The sequence below is a fragment of the Schistocerca gregaria genome, chromosome X, assembly GCF_023897955.1.
Source record: "Schistocerca gregaria isolate iqSchGreg1 chromosome X, iqSchGreg1.2, whole genome shotgun sequence".
Lineage (NCBI taxonomy): Eukaryota > Metazoa > Arthropoda > Insecta > Orthoptera > Acrididae > Schistocerca > Schistocerca gregaria.
The window spans coordinates 807,981,379-808,004,472 of NC_064931.1; the positions used below are offsets into that span (position 1 = coordinate 807,981,379).

At 39.8% G+C, this 23,094-nt stretch overlaps 1 protein-coding gene across 2 annotated transcripts in view; it reads left to right on the forward strand.

Moving 5' to 3' along the window:
- LOC126299438 (carnosine N-methyltransferase-like) overlaps window positions 1-23,094 on the forward strand; it is a 686,336-nt gene that overhangs the window by 303,313 nt on the left and 359,929 nt on the right. Inside the window, exon 1 of one of the 2 annotated variants that reach the window (XM_049991345.1) lies at window positions 21,513-21,763. The exons of the other annotated variant lie outside the window; for it this stretch is intronic. The gene's annotated coding sequence lies outside the window, so the exon portion shown is untranslated. Of the gene's footprint in view, window positions 1-21,512; window positions 21,764-23,094 lie in introns of those variants that run through there. 2 annotated transcript variants of the gene reach the window in all.

Below are 23,094 nucleotides of genomic sequence, written 5' to 3' on the forward strand. Positions count from 1 at the left end.
ACTCTTACACGACACAGGAATACTCTGTCCACAGTGCTGCTGAGAGCGAGGACTGGGCCCAAGGCAAGATCTGTGTTTGAGCCCAATCTTCAAATACAGCAACCCAATCTGATTGTTACTTTAAAGAAGATTTGACATGATTTAAACACAACGCAATTTCAGTAATTTTGGAGATACACAAAAAGTGCTCATTTGGATGAAATATGGAATAAATATAATTTCTTATTAAAAACTAAAAATCTCTTCACAAATGCAATCAGTCTGTGCACGATAATGCACTGTACAGTACCAATACGATCCAAAAAGCCATGTGCAGAAAATCGAATTTTCACGGGCTCATATCTTGGATGCTATTGATCATAGAAATAAGGGGTCAACTGTTTTTGATGGCCCTCGGCCTAACGACCATTTGTATACCTACTGAAAGAATTGTGTAGGGTTAATATTCAAACATTAGATACGTTGTCCAGCCTAGGCAAATTAAGCAAATGGCTTGGGTCTCTTGCATTAGATGTGGTATAGGCTGGATCTCAGATGGCTTGTAAGGTCACCATTCGTTAATGGGCCATTTCCAAAAAAACACGCAAAACTCCGGTTTTTGGATACGAAAAGTAACTTCTGTTCATGGCATAATGTCGAAAATTTGTCCATATTTTCCGAAGATAATATTCTCGGGGTACTTCGAAAATTTTTTCGATATCATTATCCGTTACCAAGATCGAGAGGTTCAAATTTGTTGTACTTATGCAGTAAGATATGACGTAATATCTGTACTGAGGCGTAAACGTAGCTTTACAGACGTTGTGATCACATGGCAAGGGTTCTAATGTCATCATAATGATGCAGAGGTAACCAAACTATGTTTTCGTCAGCACTTTTCACAAATAATACTTTATGACCCACTGTCTCTGTATAATGGGCACTTCAGACCTAGAAAAATAAGCCCAAAGAAACAAAAAAGGGCTAAAAGGGGTCTTAATATGCCAAAAATAACTTAAAGTGCGTGTCAAATGTGAAACTGGAAAGACAGCAAATTCAGTAAAATATTTCTAATAACTTCTTCACTCGCTTATGATACAAATAATAAGCCAGGCGTTTTCGATGAACTGAGCAAAGTATTGAGAAAAACTCAGATAAAACGGTATTATATCAAACTTATATTATATGCACTTATTTGCTATTTATAATGTGCATCACAGTATATAAATGTGCCAAATTTTATAAATAAATTGTCAAAAAGTTGCTAACTTATACAGTGAAGCGGCAAGGAAACTAGTACAGACAGTCCTATTCAAATACTGAGTAGGTAAACAGAGAATACGGAGCTGCTGTTGTAAACGTCTGTATAAGACAAGTGCCTGGCGCAGTTGTTAGATCGGTTACTGTTACTACAATCGCAGGTTATCACGTTTTAAGTGAGTTTGAACATGGTATTATAGTCGGCGTATGAGCGATGGGACACAGCATCTCAGAGGTAGCGATGAAGTGCTGATTTTTCTGTACGACCATTTCACGAGTGTACTGAGAATATCAGGTATCCGGTAAAACATCAAATCTCCGACGTCGCTACGGCCGGAAAAAGATCCTGCAAGAAAGGGACCAACGATGACCGAAGAGAATCGTTCAACGTGAGAGAAGTGCAACCCTTCCGCAAATTGCTGGAGATTTCAGTGCTGCATCATCAGCAAGTGTCAGTGTGAGAACCATTCAACGAAACATTATTAATATGGGCTTTCAGAGCCGAAGGGCCACTCGTGAACCCTTGGTGACTGGACAACACAAAACTTTACGCCTCGCCTGGGCCTGCCAACACCGACATTGGACTGCTGATTATTGGAAACATGTTGCCTGGTCAGACAAATTATTTTTCAAATTGTCTCGAGTGGATGGACATGTACAGGTACGGAGACCTCATGAATCCATGGACCTGCATTTCAGCAGGGCAATTCCAGCAGGACAATGCGACGCCCCTCGCGTACAGAATCGCTACATAGTGCTTCCAGGAACACTCTTCTGAGTTTAAACACTTCCTGTGGCCACCAAACTCTCCAAACATGAACATAATTGAACTTATCTGGGATACCTTACAACATGCCTTTCAGGAGAGATCTGCAACCCCTCGTACTCCTAGGGATTTATGAACAGACCTGCAGGGTTCGTGGTGTCAGTTCCTCTAGCACTACTTCACCCATTAGTGGAGTGTTGCAGCACTTCTGTGTGGTCGCGTGGGTCCTACACAATATTGGGCAGGTCTGCCAGTTTCTTTGGTTATTCAGTGTAGAATTCGTCTCATGTAAGCAGCATACGCTGCTATAGTAAGGAACAGAGAGGAAGCAGCGGAAAAAGGCTCCAGTTGTAGCACGAAAATATTATTCTTGAAAATAATCTGACAGATAAGTGGGGAACCAGCTGCCTCAATCCTCATTCTGCATTCCTCAGCAAAAATTTCGGTATGCGAACATATTCGTGATTATCAAAAATGTCCACGGGTGTACTGCCGGTCTACAGTGTCCAACGGGCACAATATTTCGGCGATCATACATGTCACCATCATCAGGTGAACTGGTGAACTGATCTCCTGTGAACGTGCCGGTACGGAGATCCGTACGCTATGGCTGCTCAGCTGAGCAGGTTCGAATCCTGCCTCGGGCATGGATGTGTGTGATGTCCTTAAGGTAAGTTAGGTTTAAGTAGTTCTAATTTCTAGGGGACTGATGACCTCAGATGATAAGTCCCATAGTGTTCAGAGCCATTTGTACAATTTGACATACAAGTGGCACCTCGTCCTTTGTGATGGGTAAGGAGTTTGGGCAGAGCAGTACTGTGGTTATCGTGTTGCTAGTAGTAGTGGATAATTGTGGCTCATATTCCAGGAGTTTTGAGCCCAGAAGAGCTTAAGGGCAGTATTTATGAGCCTCATATTCTGCATTTGGTGATACCATTATCATGACATGGACTTTGGTCCTATAAAAATATAATTCCGACGCCAGGAATATATATAACAGGACGAGGCCAACAGTATTGTTATGAATGCATCTCCGCCAGGTTCATAGCCATTGCAAATTGCGCCACCTGTGCCACTAGCCTTCCACTAAAATGTCTATATTTGTCAGTCTGTAAATGGACCAGGTATTCGTGAAATTTGGTTTATTTTGTAATAATAAATGTGGTGTTGCTAAAAACTCTATTTTACATCTGTGATTATCCCAAATCACAAACCTGGACAGGAATCCTATCTTAGTGTTCTAATTTATTATGAGAAAGTGTTTGAACTTGAATTTAATGTTGTGTTGTCATTTGAGCAGATAATTATACTTTTGAGTAGGTCAAAAGACTGCTTATGAAAACACATTTTTTTATTTAAATGGCTGTAATTTGTTGTGTTTTAATTAATTAATAATTAGTGATAAGAATACTTACCATTTCCAATACATACTGATGTAGTTCTGTTAATGAGCATGGTTGTCCAAACCATGAAAGATTAAGGGTCCCCATGTACTACACTAGTTAGTTGATGAAGCAATGCAAAGGCTCCTTCAGAGCCAGTGTAGTTAGACTTGCATTCTGTTTAGTTGCTTCATTCAAAGTTTGAGAAAAAACTATTTACTGTGTTATCTATTCTAATGCAAGTTGGTTAATGCACAACCATAGAGGCCCTGTACTAAGATATGAAGTTATAGATTATGATCATTAGCGGACCTTCTGATTTAAAATCACAATTATTTCAAACTTTTACATGTTCAGTATTGCTACCAGTTTCCTGTGTGTCGCTTAATGGGTTTAGAAACTGTTACACCTAGTTCATTTAAGTTACGTGTTGTCGAGAGTCATATGCTACTATTCACTATAGCTCAATAGCCATTTGTTTTTTAGTAGTACAGTTATTTGAAAGGGTAGTTTACTGTGTTGTAGTATGAACTGATATGAGGAAAGCGTTTAGTGTGTATGTCAAGGAAGGTTAGATGAGCATTAGTACTGCCTTCTTCTGTATCATTTTGCTTGACACAAGAATGCCTAATTAGGCTGGCGATCGGTTTTAATAAGTAATGCTGCAACTTGCTTTTGTACTGGGAGAACGTCTGCTCCTTACCCACCTATTTACTGTTGTTTACACTCTGCTGGAGTGTTTTGGAAACGAATCACAGTTTGATTGTTCTAAACTCCTGGAAATTGAAATAAGAACACCGTGAATTCATTGTCCCAGAGAGGGGAAACTTTATTGACACATTCCTGGGGTCAGATACATCACATGATCACACTGACAGAACCACAGGAACATATACACAGGCAACAGAGCATGCACAGTGTCGGCACTAGTACAGTGTATATCCACCTTTCGCAGCAATGCAGGCTGCTATTCTCCCATGGAGACGATCGTAGAGATGCTGGATGTAGTCCTGTGGAATGGTTTGCCATGCCATTTCCACCTGGCGCCTCAGTTGGACCAGCGTTCGTGCTGGACGTGCAGACCGCGTGAGACGACGCTTCATTCAGTCCCAAACATGCTCAATGGGGGACAGATCCGGAGATCTTGCTGGCCAGGGTAGTTGACTTACACCTTCTAGAGCACGTTTGGTGGCACGGGATATATGCGGACGTGCATTGTCCTGCTGGAACATCAAGTTCCGTTGCCGGTCTAGGAATGGTAGAACGATGGGTTCGATGACGGTTTGGATGTACCGTGCACTATTCAGTGTCCCCTCGACGATCACCAGAGGTGTACGGCCAGTGTAGGAGATCGCTCCCCACACCATGATGCCGGGTGTTGGCCCTGAGTGCATCGGTCATATGCAGTCCTGATTGTGGCGCTCACCTGCACGGCGCCAAACACGCATACGACCATCATTGGCACCAAGGCAGAAGCAACTCTCATCGCTGAAGACGACACGTCTCCATTCGTCCCTCCATTCACGCCTGTCGCGACACCACTGGAGGCGGGCTGCACGATGTTGGGGCGTGAGCGGAAGACGGCCTAACGGTGTGCGGGACCGTAGCCCAGCTCCATGGAGACGGTTGCGAATGGTCCTCGCCGATACCCCAGGAGCAACAGTGTCCCTAATTTGCTGGGAAGTGGCGGTGCGGTCCCCTGCGGCACTGCGTAGGATCCTACGGTCTTGGCGTGCGTCCGTGCGTCGCTTCGGTCCGGTCCCAGGTCGACGGGCACGTGCTCCTTCCGCCGACCACTGGCGACAACATCGATGTACTGTGGAGACCTCACGCCCCACGTGTTGAGCAATTCGGCGGTACGTCCACCCGGCCTCCCGCATGCCCATTATACGCCCTCGCTCAAAGTCCGTCAACTGCACATACGGTTCACGTCCACGCTGTCGCGGCATGCTACCAGTGTTTAAGACTGCGATGGAGCTCCGTATGCCACGGCAAACTGGCTGACACTGACGGCGGCGGTGCACAAATGCTGCGCAGCTAGCGCCATTCGACGGCCAACACCCCGGCTCCTGGTGTGTCCGCTGTGTCGTGCGTGTGATCATTGCTTGTACAGCCCTCTCGCAGTGTCCGGAGCAAGTATGGTGGGTCTGACACACCGGTGTCAATGTGTTCATTTTTCCATTTCCAGCAGTGTATTTCCATTAGGTTATCTCACGGTCAAGTTTCTCAACATTTCCTCACAGAGGTATAACGTTAGCATTGACTGACGTTTTAAGTTGGTCGGTGATACCGTTATGCCGCGCAGGATTAGCCGAGTGGTCAGTGGCGCTGCAGTATTGGGCTGTGCTGCTCGTCCTGGCAGAGGTTCGAGTTCTCCCTCGGTCATGGGTGTGTGTGCTTGTCCTTAAGATAATTTAGGTTAAGTAGTGTGTTATTTGGGGTGGATCCACCATGTGCTTCATCTGGGAATATTGTTCATGGTGGATCCCAAATGCACTATATCCAGGAATATTATTGACTTACCAGTGCCAACAGGACAAAGCTCTGTCTTTTTCTACAACTTAAGACAGAAATACTACAATTTCACAGTAATTGTCCACACATACATTGTTTTCGTAATCTGTTTGATTTACTTCTGTTGCTTGTTGCAGGTGTCAGAGACTGGAAACGATAGAAGCATTTGCTTTTTTCGCACGAGCTAATTGGAAGCAGAGATGTAATAGAAACAGTAACTTGTGCGTTACCGTGTCTTGAAGAGTTATCTCAGAAACTTTCTTAGATTATTTTTGTATTTAACTTAAACAGTTGTGGAGGACGTCAAAAGAAAGAGGAAGTGCCAAAACTGCACCCTATGATTCACATAAAATTCTTTAAAAAACTGTTTTTGTTGCATAAATCACATTGACTAAAATTTTCGATTTGATTGCAGTGTACTTGTATGTGATACAACAGCCGGATATTCGGCCCATTATGCTCAAGTATTTGATTTGCAGTCACACTCTGAATGCGAGAGACGCAGTTCATAGCATTGTTGAGAGAGTGGTTAAGAGTGCTAAGAAGTTCAGGCCAATTTATGTACCCAATAAATACGTACTAGTCATCTGAAATGCGAATCAGGAGTGAAATTCTCTGCATCTTAGAGAAATATGTTTTTTCAGATTTCAACGATATTAAAGCTTTGAGCGATGGAGTGGTTCATTAGGTGGCTTAGGATGTTGATAGAAATATATTCACAGTGTCTGAAAGTAAATTATTTCAAATTAAGGAGGGAAATGATGTTTCAATATCGAAGAAGCTACAAATAATCCGAGTGAGGACAAGCCAAGTTTAAAGGTATAGAGGAAGACGTTTACAGGGCATGTAGACGCAAGTAAGCTGGATTTGAAACCTGCCAATAATACGAAAATGACCCTTCCAGAAAACAAAATTCGAGATTTAAATAATTTGTTTACAGTCCTAAATATGACAAGGGTGTCCATGATTCTCTTTCAACATAAATGTACGTTGTTGCTTTACATGCATTTGTTTTGAATTTCTTTTTGTTTGTCAGTCTATTATTTAACTTCATATACATGGTACGAATAGTAAAAATGATATTACAACAATGAAACTATCTAAGAAAAACCAAATAAAATAATGATTTAGAGATAAATATAAGTTTTTCCCACACACCTCTTTGTTCATACATATTATTTTGGTTACTAATGTTAGAAGAACAATGAAATATTTACAAAAAGGCGTGCAAGTGGGTGAAAAACGTGAAATTTAACAGAAATAATTTTTGTGTTTTGTAGGGAACACTTATTGTCACAGTTAGCCTTAGTTTCAATTTCACAGATAATTTTACTGTTGCTTAATGATGTCTTCAGACAATGTCGGTTGTAATTCTGTATTTCTCGTAAATTTTTCATTTTGACAGTTATGTCGTTCTTCTGAAATGGTGATACATTGACACTGCTACAGATGAACTCACAAGAAGTGTGCTGGCAGGGGATAGAATGAGCTCTGCACGTCATGGATAGCATACATTTCATCTACATAACTTAGATCAGCTCCTGATACCATTTCTCGATGTTTTTCTCATTTTTAAACAATTTAAGCTACATTTCACCATTTTTTTACGATTGACCGCGATAGCAGTATCAGTAATGTGAAATTTACTGTTTTCAACACATATACAATGGACTGTTTTGGAGGAGAATTACCACATGTTGGAGAGAAATTGTCGAAAATGATGTCTGCACAGGCACTCACCGTATCTCACTGCCACGGTGTGGTAGATTATGTCTCTCACAGCTGTATTGCCAGGATTTTTCGATAGCTCCATCTGCCACCTCGCTAGATCCTTTCGGTATTTTATGGTTTTAATGTTTAAGATTTTACGATCATACACCATTATTATTATCACAACCAATTACACTCTTGATATGAAGTGCACCTGGGCGACTTTAGAGTGAATCCCCTCCAATAGTATGCGTTGTGGATGGGATCATGCATACAGAAAAAAGATCACATCCTTCCCACCCCTGACCTTGGGGTATCTGCATCGCAGAACACTCATAAAATGGTGTGTAATTACATCTGGACCTAGACAGTACGATAGAAAGTCCTGACAACTTGGGTCTCTACTCACAGATTTCTTATTACCAGTACAAATCATCGACTAAACTATGTTTGACATATGGTGGTCTAATGCAGTAAACTATCTACCTGCCTATAGTTTCAATTATTTAACATGGAAATCGACTGCGAAAATTCGTACTTTTGGTGAGCTCATGCAAAATAACGTATTCTGAGACATTTACTACCACAGAGATGCGTAAGCGGAAAACTGGGGACCTAAGACTAGAATGTGTGAATTATTTTATGTAAATATACATCTTAGTTCTACTTAAACCGATATCAAAGTCATCCATACATTATGACAAATGCTAGGGTCCCATTATAATGTTCCTCCATAGAGTTGTCGGAATTGCTAGTAGCATTTCACATTTTTTTATAGGCGGCGGAACTGTTACTTTAATAATAAATATATGCCACTAAGTGTGCGTTTTTGGTTGCAGAGTAGCTCTACATATACAAACAAAACAAATACATGTTACTGTCATTGCTGGGTTCACACCACACCCTATGTATGCCCCTGGATATTTACGTCACAGCATACACAAAATAGTGTCACTGGATTGAAAGTCCTATCACATTTAGAAGCTATGGTCAGAAGATAATGTGGCTGGAAGTATTGCCATCATAAGTTTTATCCTAAGGTTTTTGCTACTAATATGAATAATCATCAATAGTAAAAAGCATTTGCTGCTGGTGGTCATTCTGATCACATTGCTGTACTACCACACATTCCAGTGTTTGTCCTACACATTTAATAACATGTCCTACACATAAGAATGGGATCTACACCAACAATTTCCAGAAAATTAAAATAAATACTATTGACAGGAGTGGAGGTTCTTACGTTCCAGGTAACCACGACTGATGATTGGTTATAAAACTAAGCTCTGTAGGTCTATAGTTTTAATTATTTAATCTGGAAATTGATTTCACAAACTACCAAATAGTAATGCCAATGGTTTTGCTCTAGACTATATTTTGACGATATTCTATTTTGTACATCTGGATGGCTGTCTATTCATGATAAGCAAATCACATTTCAAAATCAATATGGTATGAAATATCTACCCAGAGGCTTCTTTTGCTAGTGTTAAGAATATACTACCAACAAATGATAATAAATCTGGGACCATAAAGAACAGCAATACATCTCTAGAGGGCCTGACTGCGTTGCTGGCAAAGATATAGGACAAATTATACCTTGCTGATACATGAAGGAGGCAAAGTGTTGAGCAGTCGTAGGCCATTGTCTATTAAAGTTTTCGTACATGTAGTCCTAATGTTGTTCTGCAATTTGTCAACTGTGATGTAAAATCAGCTTGTATGTTGATCACGTAATGATGACGTCTTTTCCAGTTATTACTCCTAAAATTAGAGTATATAAGTGCTATGGTTTAGATGTGTGTGTGCATGCTGTAGAAGATTTTGTTTGTAATGGAGTATTTGGTAATGGTAGGATGATGTACCATATATAGATACTATGCTTTACAAAAAGACAATCAGGAGTGATATAGGTTACAAAACTATGCACTTTATGTCTGTACTTTTATTTATTTAAAGTGGAAATTAATTATAAAAACAGTGATACTGACAGTCGTATTGCTTGTAAGAGAATCACATGACCATAACGTCTCTTCCCAATTTTTTTTAGAATACACAGATACTCCATATGGTACCTTGTGCCACTCACAAAAATGGAGCTATATAGGAAATCGTCTATCTAGACGAGTCCTATTAATTTCACTTGTCCAAAATGTACACTGCCTACAAGTGTCAGTTCTCAATAGTGTTTCTGCGAGAAGAGCATTGCCCAGTTTGAGTTCATGTAATACAAGTGTGTTGATTGAAACTACCAGTAAAACGTTCAGTGTTACAATACTAATTTCAGGAAAAATCTTCTACTTAGTAATGAGTGATTTAAAGCATCTCTACAAGCAACAAAAGATTCACTGCTATAAAGTGATGCCTGCAACCCTATAAACCATACAGGTACTATACCTATTCTATTCCAGTCGTCGTTTTTTTTCCTTGTAGGATGTAGAGTATGGACGTCTCTTGTGTTACATCCAACGTAGTTCACCACTGCATATCTAACCAAAACTTATTTAGTGGTCCCATCACAGTGTTTAAAATGACACAAGTTACTGTATATTTGTCTCAGAACGTTTTTCTTAGTACAAGCGACTTAATAAATTCCTACTGCATGGGAAACTCTGCTACCATTAGTCACATGTCATTGATGGTATTATTCTCGTTACTTAGAGGAGAGAGATGTTCTGTATGTGTAACTACTGGCTGTCATACGTCACTGCCAGATGACACACTATCTGCCTTATCAAGCACCTGCTCCCTGAGGTTACGAATGTCGTCTCCAATTTGTGTGTACTCCTCGGCTCTTGTTTCGTTTACTTATTACTGAGTGGCATTGCTGTTCTATATGTTGCGGCCATGGATGAGGGAAGAAATATCTTGACCATTACCGCTAGCAAAACAGAGGGCAGGGTTTTCTGACACGTAGGAAGATTTCCTGCGTTTACTGTTAACCAACGTCCGCACGCTGAGGCTGTGGCGGTTCTTCACCAGGGATAGACGTTTCATGTACGTGGAGAGGACTCCTGCAGAGGTATTGGGAGGCCTGGCCACCCCAGAACCAGAGTCAGCGCTCGCAGTCACTGGGATCGGCTGCCGCGCCGACAGTACTGACAGCGCCGCCTGTATGTCCTGCAGTGACTTGCAGCACAAAGTCCAAAATTGTTCATAGGCTTACTGACAGATGATGGGTAAATGCTGCAGCTCTCTACAGCCGCAGTTTATTATGTACTGCCACAGGTGTCGTGATCTCTGTGGGTCAATGACTTGGTAAGTAGGAATAGCTTATTTCCCTGCACTGTGGCCATTGCCCAGTCTCATTTGAATTGCAATGATGTGTACTTATACTTCGGATTATTTATGAGTTTCATAGTGACGTTGGACACTAATATTGTAATAAATGTCAATTGTCAATAGTCTTTTCGCGAAAAGTGCATTGCACAAATGCTCTAACAGATTGCTTACTAAGTAAATTGACATTTATTTCGTGTTATGTGTCTTTTTATTCTGCCTGTGAGCACTATCAGTTCTCACCTATCGTCACTGTACTTGCACAATTGTATTTGTTTCTAAATTTTTCCGCATATGTCCAGGAGGGTTCAATTGTAGGGGTGGGGGATTAGCGATATAGTAGTTTCGTTGCATTGTGCCACTCGTGCACATGTTTGAAGGAAAGGCACACTAACCTTACCAATGTGATGGACATAGAAGGACTGGTAGCTCTCCTACTCAAAAGTTTGTACATGCCTTCCAGCAATCTCACACATTCACAAATAATAGTGCAATAAGTTACACTGAAGAGCCAAAGAAACTGGTACACCTGCCTAATATTGTTTAGGGCCTATGCAAACATGCAGAAGTGTGGCAACATGATGTGTCATGGACACAACTAATGTCCGAAGTAGTGCTGGATACGATTGACACCACGAATCCTACAGGTCTGCCACCAAATCTGTAATAGTACGAGGGGATGGAGATCTCTTCTGAACGGCACATTGCAAGGCATCCCAGATATGCTCAATAATGCTCGTGTCTGAGGAGTTTGGTGGCCATCGGAAGTGTCATAGTAAACAGCATTGTCCTGCTGGAATTGCCTAGGTCCGTCGGAATGCGCAATGGGCATGAATGGATGCAGGTGATCAGACAGGATGCTTACATAAATGTCACCTGTCAGAATCGTATCAAGATTATCAGGGATCCCATATCATTTCAACTGCACGCGCCCCACACCATAACAGAGCCTCCACCAGCTTGAACACAATGTACACGAGTGGTCCTTCGGCTCCGAAAGGCCGTATCGGTGATATTTCGTTGAATGATTCGCATACTGACACTTGTTGATGGCCCAACATTGAAATCTGTAGCAATCTGCGGAAGGGTTGCACTTCTGTCACGTTGAACGATTCTCTTCACTCGCCGTTGGTGCTGTTCTTGCAGGGATGTTTTTCCAGCCGCCGCGATGTCGGAGATTTGATGTTTTATCACTTTCCTGATATTCACGGCACACTCGTGAAATGGTCGTGCAGGAAAATCTCCACTTCGCTGCTACCTCTGAGATGCTGTGTCCCATAGCTCGTAGGCGAATGTAACACCACATTCACACTCACTTAAATCTTGATAGCCTGCTATTGTAGCAGCAGTAACCGATCTAACAACTGCGACTGACACTTGTTGTCTTATATAGACGTTGCCGACCTGAGCGCCATATTCTGCTTGTTTACATATCTCTGTATTTGAATACACATGCCTATACCAGTTTCTTTGGCGCTTCAGTGTATATCATGTTAAATGTCTTCTTATTATGCCTGGGAGCTCTGGCTGACTTAGACTGACGTTGCCCAAGCATAAGTGCTAGTTTTGAAAGTGGCATTCTGATTGATTCAGAGAGAGAAAGGAGGGAGGGAATAAAGCTTATATACAATGAAGCCTACATATTTCTACCGATGTGTTGGGGCCTGTTTGCTGTTATTACTGTGGATGGGAGGCCCATCGCTGAATGCCTGATAGAGCAGTAGTGACTTTTGTGCCAGCAACCTAGTTGGAAATAATTAGATTTAAAATACTGTGAACTACTTGGCCACTGCTAGAGCAGGGTATATGGCAGTGGCTACACTCTACAGGTCAGTATTAGAAGGGTGATATACTCTGCATGCAGCTTACTTGTGCTGGGGGTGGTTGGAAATACTAGCCAGCTCCCTCTAGGTGTGTACTTCCTTTAGTGCTACACTATGTAATCGGAAGTATCTGGACACCTGGCTGAAAATGACTTACAAGTTCGTGGCGCCCTCCATAGGTAATGCTGGAATTCAATGTGCTGTTGGCCCACACTTAGCCTTGATGACAGCTTCCACTGTCGCTAGCATACGTTCAATCAGATGCTGGAAGGTTTGTTGGAGAATGGCAGCCATTTCTTCACAGAGAGCTGAACTGAGGAGAAGTATCGATGTCGCATGGTAAGGCCTGACACGAAGTCGCCGTCCCAAAACATCCCAAAGGTGTTCAATAGGATACAGGTCAGAATCTGTGCAGGCCAGTGCACCACACAGGGATGTGATTGTCGTGCAACCACTCTCCCACAGGCCGTGCATTATGAACAGGTGCTCGATTGCGTTGAGAGATGGAATCGCCAGCCCCGAGTTGCTCTTCAACTGTGGAAAGCAAGAAGGTGCTTAAAACATCAATGTAGGTCTGTGCTGTGATAGTGCCACGCAAAACGAGAAGGGGAGCAAGATCCCTCCATGAAAACCACGACCAAACCATAACACCACCGCCTCCGAATTTTACTATTGGCACTACACATACTAACAGATGACGTTCACTGGCCATTCGACATACCCACACCCTGCCATCGGAACGCCACATTGTGTACCGTGATTCGTCACTATACATAACGTTTTTCCACTGTTCAATGGTCCAATGTTTACGCTCCTTACACATCGTTTGACATTTACCAGCGTTATGTGTGGCTTATGAGCAGCCGCTCTACCATGAAATCCACGTTTTCTCACCTCCCACGTAACTGTCATAGTAGTTGTAGTGGATCGTGATGTAGTTTCGAATTCCTGTGTGATGGTCTGGATAGATGTGCGCCTATTAACATAACGGCCCTCTTCAACTGTCGGCGTCCTCTGTCAGTCAACAGACGAGGTCGGCCTGTATACTTTTGTGCTGTACGTGATCTTAACGTTTCCACTTCACTATCGCATCGGAACAGTGGACCTAGGGATGTTTAGGAGTGTCGAAATCTCGTTTATAGCGTATGACACAAGTGACCCAATCGCCTGACCACGTCCAAAGTCCGTAAGTTCCGCGCAGCCCTCCAGTCTGCTCTCTCGCGATGTGTAATAACTACAGAGGTCGCTGATGTTGAATACTTGGCAGCAGGTGGCAGCACAATACACCTAATATGAAAAACGTATTTTTTGGGGAATGTCCATATACTTTTGATCACATAGTGTTTGATAATGCTTATACAAACAGTATCCTTGATTGGAAATCGGTAAACCTCAGAACTTTTCTATGATGTCACTATTATTTCTAACAATGAACTCATTTTAAAACATAAACGATGACATCACAAAATCTATTAATGTATCAGTGGCTTTGGTTTGTCTATGGCAATGTGGCATTTCAGATACATACAGTATCTTTGGTTGGAAATAGATAAACCAGCAGCACTTATAGATTTTGCTATGACGTTAGTATGTTATGACAGCATTATTTCTACCAATAGTGGAATGTGTTCGTTTGTGACACATACACTATGATGTCACTCTCACACTAGTAACATAGTGGCTTAGCAATAATAAATAATTCAGTTCTTATGTGCACATGCTGCTGCATTGTGACTGGTTCCCTCTGATGTACAATAAGGGGGAAAATTTCATTAAAAATCTGTAGGAAGTTTTCCAAGAAAGTAGCAAAATTTTCAGAGCAAGAAATACTATGATCTCTAGCCCACTCCACCTTACTTAATCTATGATAGAATACGTTCACATGTTCGTTGCTGAACTGGTGTTTGGGGTAGGTTTTTCTTTATTTTGTTTTTTAGCAAAGTTGTATTGTTTTAGGTAATTAGATAAACAGAGCACCATGATCAGAAAATCCTAAATCTAAGCAAAACTTATTTGTCTCATTATACATGTAATTGGTTAAAATATTATATGAATGTTGCAGACATTTCGTTTACTTGAGTCAAATCAGTGAAATTTGCGCTGAAATCCGATATCTAAGTCATATCAATGAATTTTATTGAGTTATTGGCTTCAGTGGCTAGATCTATGTTGAAATCAGCAGTTATTAAGACTCTTTTCTTGGTTTCTTTTTGAATTTGCAGTAGACCCTGGAATTTCGACAAAAAATGTTTCGTTTCTCCTGGGAATGGAGTTCTATACACAGATAAAATTACAATATTATGCCCTAATTCTACGCAGCAGCTTTCAAATACACATTGTTCATTAAGGAATTGAAATCGAATCTTGCTCATATTCCAATGATCTTTCCACAAGTATGCACGATACTCCTCGAGTTAAATTACTCCTACAAATGCTGCTGGCAACACAAAAATTATCAAGGTTATTTAAGATTTTGATATATCTTTGCAAACCAGTGTTCATTCAAGCATACAACCTTGATACTTGGTATTTCTGACAAAATAATTGGCAAGTTGTTAAGTTTTGTTTCTTTGCCATTTGTTTACTTTGAAGTTAACCCATTTATGTTCAAGTGCATTACCAACGTATTGTTACTTTTTTGGATATTCCTAATGGCGTCTGTTTTGAAACGCTGTTTGTGTATTTTCGTTTCAACTTCGTTATCAACTTTTACAACCTCATCTCTGCACACTAGTTTCCCTTTCTAAGTATGATCTTACAAATATTAATATATATAGTACTAAATTTTGCCGATCCTAGCCTGTTTAGATGCAGCCCATCTTGTGTTACACATTTATCACTGATAAATTTATTCGAATCCAAGAGAACTGCACCAAGTCTGTTGCACTGCTCTCTGGTGTGATTCTTTATCTTGTCAATGTATTTATCACTTATCGATCTTCTGTGTAGGATACTACTAATAATTAACTTTGATGCTGGCTACACGATTTTCACCGTCCGGATTAGATTTTTTTGCTTCGTTTACAATCTCTTCTTCACTGCTTTTTCGTTGATTATTTAATTGATGTATACCTATCCCTGGGCGGGCACTAATTTTAGTATTCGACACTGCAACGTTTTTAATTATGAATCACCAGTTATGAAGAAGTCACTTCCGATTCTTTGTTTGTCACGTTTTTGATGCTTCCTTCCTTTGTTTTTGTACGTTGCTGCAACCCACTTGTATTTATTTCTAGGTTCGACACATTTTGCATTTCTTTCCACACGATTTTCGCCATTATCATAACCTTTTTCGGTTTGCATATCACTTTTAACACTTTGAGTTTGACTTTTTTTGGCCAATTTTCTCCACTGGTTCACTGTTTCCACGGATCCATCGTCGTTTTTCATTTAATAGCTTCGCGTTTTCTTTCTTCAAGGTGGCAATTTCTTATCTGGGGGTCTCAATGTCAGTATTCAGTAACTTGATAACTTCGTCTTTTGAATTTATTGTGTTGAGAAAATCTTCACGTTCATCACTAACACTGTTACAACATGACCAAGTAATGAGATTATCTTGTTCTGTGGTTGGTTGTCCTGTCTATCATTTCACTACATTCCATACACCGTTTTGTTTGGTGTCAAAGTTACTGATTTCTGACATTATGTGTATGTTCTTTGATTTTTAATAGCCTTACTTAGAATTGAGAGTAGTTTTTATAGTGTGTAACTACTGCAGGGTCCTACTTGATTAGATTAGATTAGATTAGATTAATACTTGTTCCATAGATCATGAATACGACACTTCGTAATGATGTGGAACGTGTAAGGTTAATAAAAGATGTCTGTACAAGAAATTACATTACACAAAATATTGCATGACACTAATGATTAAGTTTTTTTTTTTACTTTGTTTATATCTAAAAATTCAGCCAATGAGTAGAAGGAGTTGTCATCTAGAAATTCTTTTAATTTATTTTTAAATGTTAGTTGGCTATCTGTCAGGCTTTTGATGCTGTTTGGTAGGTGCCCAAAGACTTTTGTGGCAGCATAATTTACCCCTTTCTGTGCCAAAGTCAGATTTAACCCTGCATAGTGAAGATCATCCTTTCTCCTGGTGTTATAGGTATGCACACTGCTATTACTTTTGAATTGGGTTGGATTATTATCAACAAATTTCACAAGGGAATATATATACTGTGAGGTTACTGTGAGGATCCCTAGATCCTTAAATAGATGTCTGCAGGATGACCGTGGGTGGGCTCCAGCAATTATTCTGATTACACGTTTTTGTGCAATGAATACTTTTCTACTCAACGATGAATTACCCCAGAATATGATGCCATACGAAAGCAGCGAATGAAAGTAGGCATAGTAAGCTAATTTGCTGAGATTCTTATCACCAAAATTTGCAATAACCCTAATAGCATACGTAGCTGAACTCAGACGTTTCAGCAGAGCATCAATGTGTTGCTTCCAGTTTAACCTCTCATCAATGGACACACCTAAAAATTTTGAAAATTCTACCTTAGCTACAGACTTCTGTTCAAATTCTATATTTATTACTGGAGTTGTGCCATTTACTGTACGGAACTGTATATACTGTGTTTTATCAAAATTTAAAGAGAGTCCGTTTGCTGAGAACCACTTAATAATTTTGTGAAAAACATCATTTACAATTACATCACTTAGTTCTTGGTTTTTGGATGTTATTACTATACTTGTATCATCAGCAAAAAGAACTAACTTTGCATCTTCATCAATGTGGAATGGTAAGTCATTAATGTATATCAAGAACAGTAAAGGACCTAAGACCGAACCCTGTGGGACCCCGTGCTTGATAGCACCCCAGTTTGAGGAATCAGCTGTTGTTTTAACATTACACGAACCACTTATTTCAACTTTCTGCATTCTTCCAGTTAAGTATGAATTAAACCATTTGTGCACTGCCCCACTCAAACCATAATGATTTAGCTTATCTAAAAGAATTCCATGATTTACACAATCAAAGGCCTTTGAGAGATCACAAAAAATACCAATGGGTGATGTCCAGTTATTCAGAGCATTTAATATTTGATCAGTGAAAGCATATATAGCATTTTCTGTTGTAAAGCCTTTCTGAAAACCAAACTGACATTTTGTTAGTACTTTATTTTTACAAATATGGGAGGCTACTCTTGAATACGTTACTTTCTCAAAAATTTTTGATAGAGCTGTCAGAAGAGAGATTGGGCGGTAGTTGTTGACATCCGACATATCCCCCTTTTTATGCAATGGTTTTACAATGGCATATTTCAGTCTATCAGGGAAAACACCCTGCTCCAAAGAGCTATTACAAATACGTGGCTGAGAATCCTCCTTATCTGTGGGGAACAAGCTTTAAGTACTTTGCTGGAAATGCCATCAATTCCGTAAGAGCTTTTACTTTTCAGTGAGTTTATTATTTTACTGATTTCAGAGGGAGAGGTTGGTGGAATTACAGTTGTTTCAAACTGCACAGGTATGGCCTCTTCTATTAATAGCCTTGCCTCTTCTAGTGAAGATCTAGATCCTATTTTCTCCACAACATTTAAAAAATGATTATTCAAAATATTTTCAATTTCTGATTGTTTGTTAGTGCGCTTGTCATTCAGTTTTATTGCACTAAAGTCTTCCTGTGCTCTTGGTTGCCCTGTTTCCCTTTCAATAATATTCCAAATTGCTTTAATTTTATTATCAGAGTTACTGATCTCAGACATGATATACATGCTTCTGGACTTTTTAATAACTTTTCTTAGTACCGCACAATAGTCTTTATAATATTGAACAATTTCGGGGTCAGTACTCCCTCTTGCTGTTAGATACAGTTCTCTTTTACGGTTGCAAGATATTCTTATTCCTTTAGTTAGCCAAGGTTTTTTTATATGTTTTCTTGGAATTATGTTTAACTATTTTCTTGGGAAAACAATTTTCAAATACCCTTAAAAATGTATTGTGAAATAAGTTATATTTCAAGTTTGCATCGGGTTCCTTATACACTTCATCCCAGTCTAGCTGCTGTAGGCTTTCCCTAAAGTTTGCAATATTTATATTGTTAATTGAACGCACTGCTTTGAAAGTCTGATTTATTATACTGCATGGAGCTATGTCATGTACTGTAACAAGCTGTGCACTATGATCTGAAAGACCATTCTCAACAGGATAAGCATTTATGTCCTTAAACTTATCTTGGTCTATAAAAAAGTTATCTATCAATGTACTGCTGTTCTTTGTTATCCGAGTAGGAAAATCAATGACGGAGCTCAAATTGAAAGAACTGAGTAATACTAAAAGGTCATTCTTCCTATTACACTCTTTCAGGGAATCAACATTGAAATCCCCACAAATGATAATTTGCTTCCCCCTGTCTGACAGATAGCACAACAAAGCATCCAAGTTTTCTAGAAATAGCTGGAAATTCCCTGAGGGGGACCTATACACTGTTACAATTATGAAAGTGCCATCATTTAGTTTAAGTTCAGTGGCACATGCTTCCATATGTTGCTCTACACAAAATTTTTTAGTTTCTAAATTTTTTGCACTGTGGAAGCTTTTGACATATATGGCAACTCCTCCTCTCATCATATTATCTCTACTTACATGTGCAGCTAATTTGTACCCATTGATGCTAACCTTTTGCATATCAGTGACAATGTGATGCTCAGACAGGCATAGTATATCTATTACATTATTGGTTTCTATATCTTCTAAACAAAGCAGAAGCTCATCAATTTTATTCTTCGATCCCCCAATATTTTGATGAAATATACTAACAGTATATTTCACTTTGCTTTTGTGAGTATCTTGAACTTTTTTAACATCTTTAGTACTTTTATTCTTCAATCCCCCAATATTTTGATGAAATATACTAACATTATTTTTCACTTTACTTTTGTATCGAACTTTTTTTAGTACTTGCCTGGCTGAGTTTCCCACTGGACACTGATCTTACACTAAAAAAGAGTTTCCACCATGAGATGTAGTTCCTCCCCCCTTTAAATTTCCTGCTATCAGCCCAGCCAGTTTACCCTTCCCTTTCCTGTTGAGGTGTAGGCCATGTCTAGTATAGTCCCACCTACAGAGTGAATCAACAGGAACCACACCAATGTGTGACCCTGCACCAGATCCAAGTAGCCGTTCCAACTCCAAATTAACTCTCCTGACAGAAGAGGTCAAATGAGGTCGGTCGTGGCGCTCCAGAACCGACACAAACCCAACACTGGTATGATTCGATGCCGATGCAATCTTTGCCAGGTCACACTTTATGCTGTACCCCGGATCTCTGTCAATACTGTTGCCCGGCCCACCCACAATAACCACGGTGTCTTCCTTAGTAAAACCTTTACATAGTGAACCTAAATCCTCTGTAACCTGCCCAAGTTCAGCACTAGGTTTGAAAAAACTTGTGACCTGGTAATCCAACCCTAATTCATCCTGCAGAAGTTGGCCCACACCCCTAGCATGCGAACTACCAAGCAACAAGACTTTCTTTCTCTTTGCAGACTTCCCTACATTCTTAATCAATTTGCTGCTGAAAGCTTGTTGAGCCCTGTCTACATCTACTTCTGTGAGAGGCTCATCAGTTTCTGACTGAGGCAACAGGTCAAACCTATTTTGTACATTAATAACAAAGCTGTCAGAAGAATTTCTTGGCCTGTTCCTCATGCCTGTTGCCACTTCCCACCCCTGTTTACCCTTCTCCCCCCTTAACCTGCCCAGTTCTCGCCTAGCCTCATCTAACTCAGCCTGAAGGGCAGCAATTTTCCCCTCCTGTTCCACAATCTTCCTATCTCTACTGCATAGCCTACAGAACCACTGATGAGTCTCGCTCATTTTCCCAATTCCCACGCCACTACAGTCGCCCCAATGAAAAAAGTTACTACATCCATCACACCAGACCCCGGAGCTAACGATCCTACGGCACTTTACACTCATGGTACAAATCGATTTTAGTGACAGAAAGATAATTAAGTTACCGGAAAACAATGAAAATACGTGTACGAAAAATTAGGCCTACTCGCGACTATGTAAACAGTGGTTCAGAAGATTTTTACTGTAAATTACTTAAGAGATGACGATACTCTACAGATATAAAGGGGCAGCAAACGTATTTAGCACACTAAACTATCAGTAAATGCACTTAAGATTGCGGTATGAAGTTTAATCTGAAAACTCAAAAGTTCGGCCTGGCCGCGATATGTAAACAAAACGAACTTTACGTGATTACTGTGATAATACGCGAGTAAGACAAAAACCTTTAATGGTACGCTTGCAGAGCACTATAATTAACGTAGTAAATTAGTTTAAAGTATTAAAAACAGTTTATTACTACTTAAATTACTTATCTTGTACAAGAGCTGTGACTCAGACGTCCGTGTAGCAGGCGCAGGGCTTGACCTTGCCAATAGATACATTTCCCTTTTCCTTTCACAAGATACTTTAATCGTTATAGTGAACCATCGCTTTTTTACATGGCTGTTTAGTGTTCTTTCTGATTGGTTTATGAGGAAAGCGATTTTCAAACAATGATCAAACTTTCGAAATGTGGTGCTATAGAAGAATGCTGAAGATTAGACCAGCAAACCATTTAACTAATGAGAAGATACTGAATAGAAATGGAGAGAAATGAAATTTGTGGCATAACTTGACTAAAAGAGGGGATCTGCTGACAGGCCACATCAAGGGATCCCCAATTTAGTACTGGAGGGAAGTGTTTAAAATAAAAATTGTAGAGGGACATCACTATATTAATACAGTAAGACGGTTCGAAAGGATGTCGGTTGCAGTAGGTCTTCGGAGACGAAGAGGCTTGCACACGACAGGATAAAATGGAGAGCTGTACCAAACCAGCCCTAGGACTCCTGAAGATTACGCCAACAACATGCATTCTTATGAACTTTGAGTTTTCGACTATACTCTTTGACTGCTTCTAATCTGAAGTATTGTTTCTGCATGGGCATCATTGTGTGGTGTTTGTAAATATGAAGCAGTAGTTGAAAACATCGTTAGAATTAGTTTTAGTTGTTAGTGGAGATGGTGTAGCTACTCGTTGGGTTTGTACTGCGGAACATAAACAGTAGTTTTCTTGGATCATACTAATAACTAATAATTACTGAAAAACTGACATGTTTCTGTTTAGTTGAAAAGCGACTTAGTTTCCAGAAATTGTTTATGTTGTTAATGTGACAGGAACCATGGCCGAAGTGAACGTAAGTCCCCATGAATAAGAACGTGTCCATTTCAGAAGAATAGTTGCTGCCTTTAAATGTTACAGGTCAATGCGTTTTTTAAATGTTCTTTTCATATATTTACTACAACAGTGAACAACGTCAGCCTAGGTTATATTATGAACATTCGTACAAGATCCGAGAAATTGCAGGAGTAGAAGCTGAATTTGTTATTTTTTGCAGTGTAATGGAACTTTCTTGATGAAAGTTAACTTTTTCCATGATGTTATTCGAATATTTCGACATTTCTGCTGTCAGGCAGGTCCGATGGAATGCCCATCACTGTTGTAAATGCTGTGTGTAATATTATTTCCTACCCATTGACTACAACAATTAACGTCTCTAGAACAGGAATGTTTTCTAAATGTCTTGAAATATGATAAGATGAAGCCAATCTTCAAAAAGCTATTACCAGAATATGTAGGCAAACTTGTCTGTTGCACAGTATTCTGTAAGTCATTGGAAAGGTTGTGACCAAACAAATGGAAAAGTGTCTGATAAAAACAGTAATACTTGACAAATCACGTAGGTTTCCAGAAAGGGAAAAGCTTTATACATGACATAGACAAATTAACTGATAAAAATAAGCTCCTCATTAGATAAAGTAAAATGGTCACATGAACTTTCTGTGACCTGTCAAAAGCTTTTGTTTTAATGTATCACACATAACTTGTTTTCAAAATACAAAGATATAGTATCAGGGCCTGTGAGTTGCAGTGGTTGATGTCATATTTGGTAGATTGAACACATAGAGTAACCACAAATGGAAGCAATTACTTCTGAGGCTTGAAGACTTTTTATCTCCAAGGTTCAATAGTGAGTCAATACCTGTTTCTGTTGTATATAACTTGCCATTAAATAATGATGTGCATTCAGTCTTGTTTGCAGATGCCACCTCAGTCCTAATGGAATATAATGTCCTAGAAAGTATCCCAGATAATATTCAAAACATCAAAAAACCTTGAATCCTGGTTTTATCAAAGTGGAGTGAAAATGAATGTAACAAAGACCCACGTGATGCAGTTTAGAGCTAAAATACCAGAAACAGTTGAAAATAAAATAACTCAGAATGGCCAGGAAATGACAGAAGTAAGCCATGTTAAGTTTTTGGGGCCAAATCTAGACAAATATTTTTAATTGGAAGGCACAAGTAGATA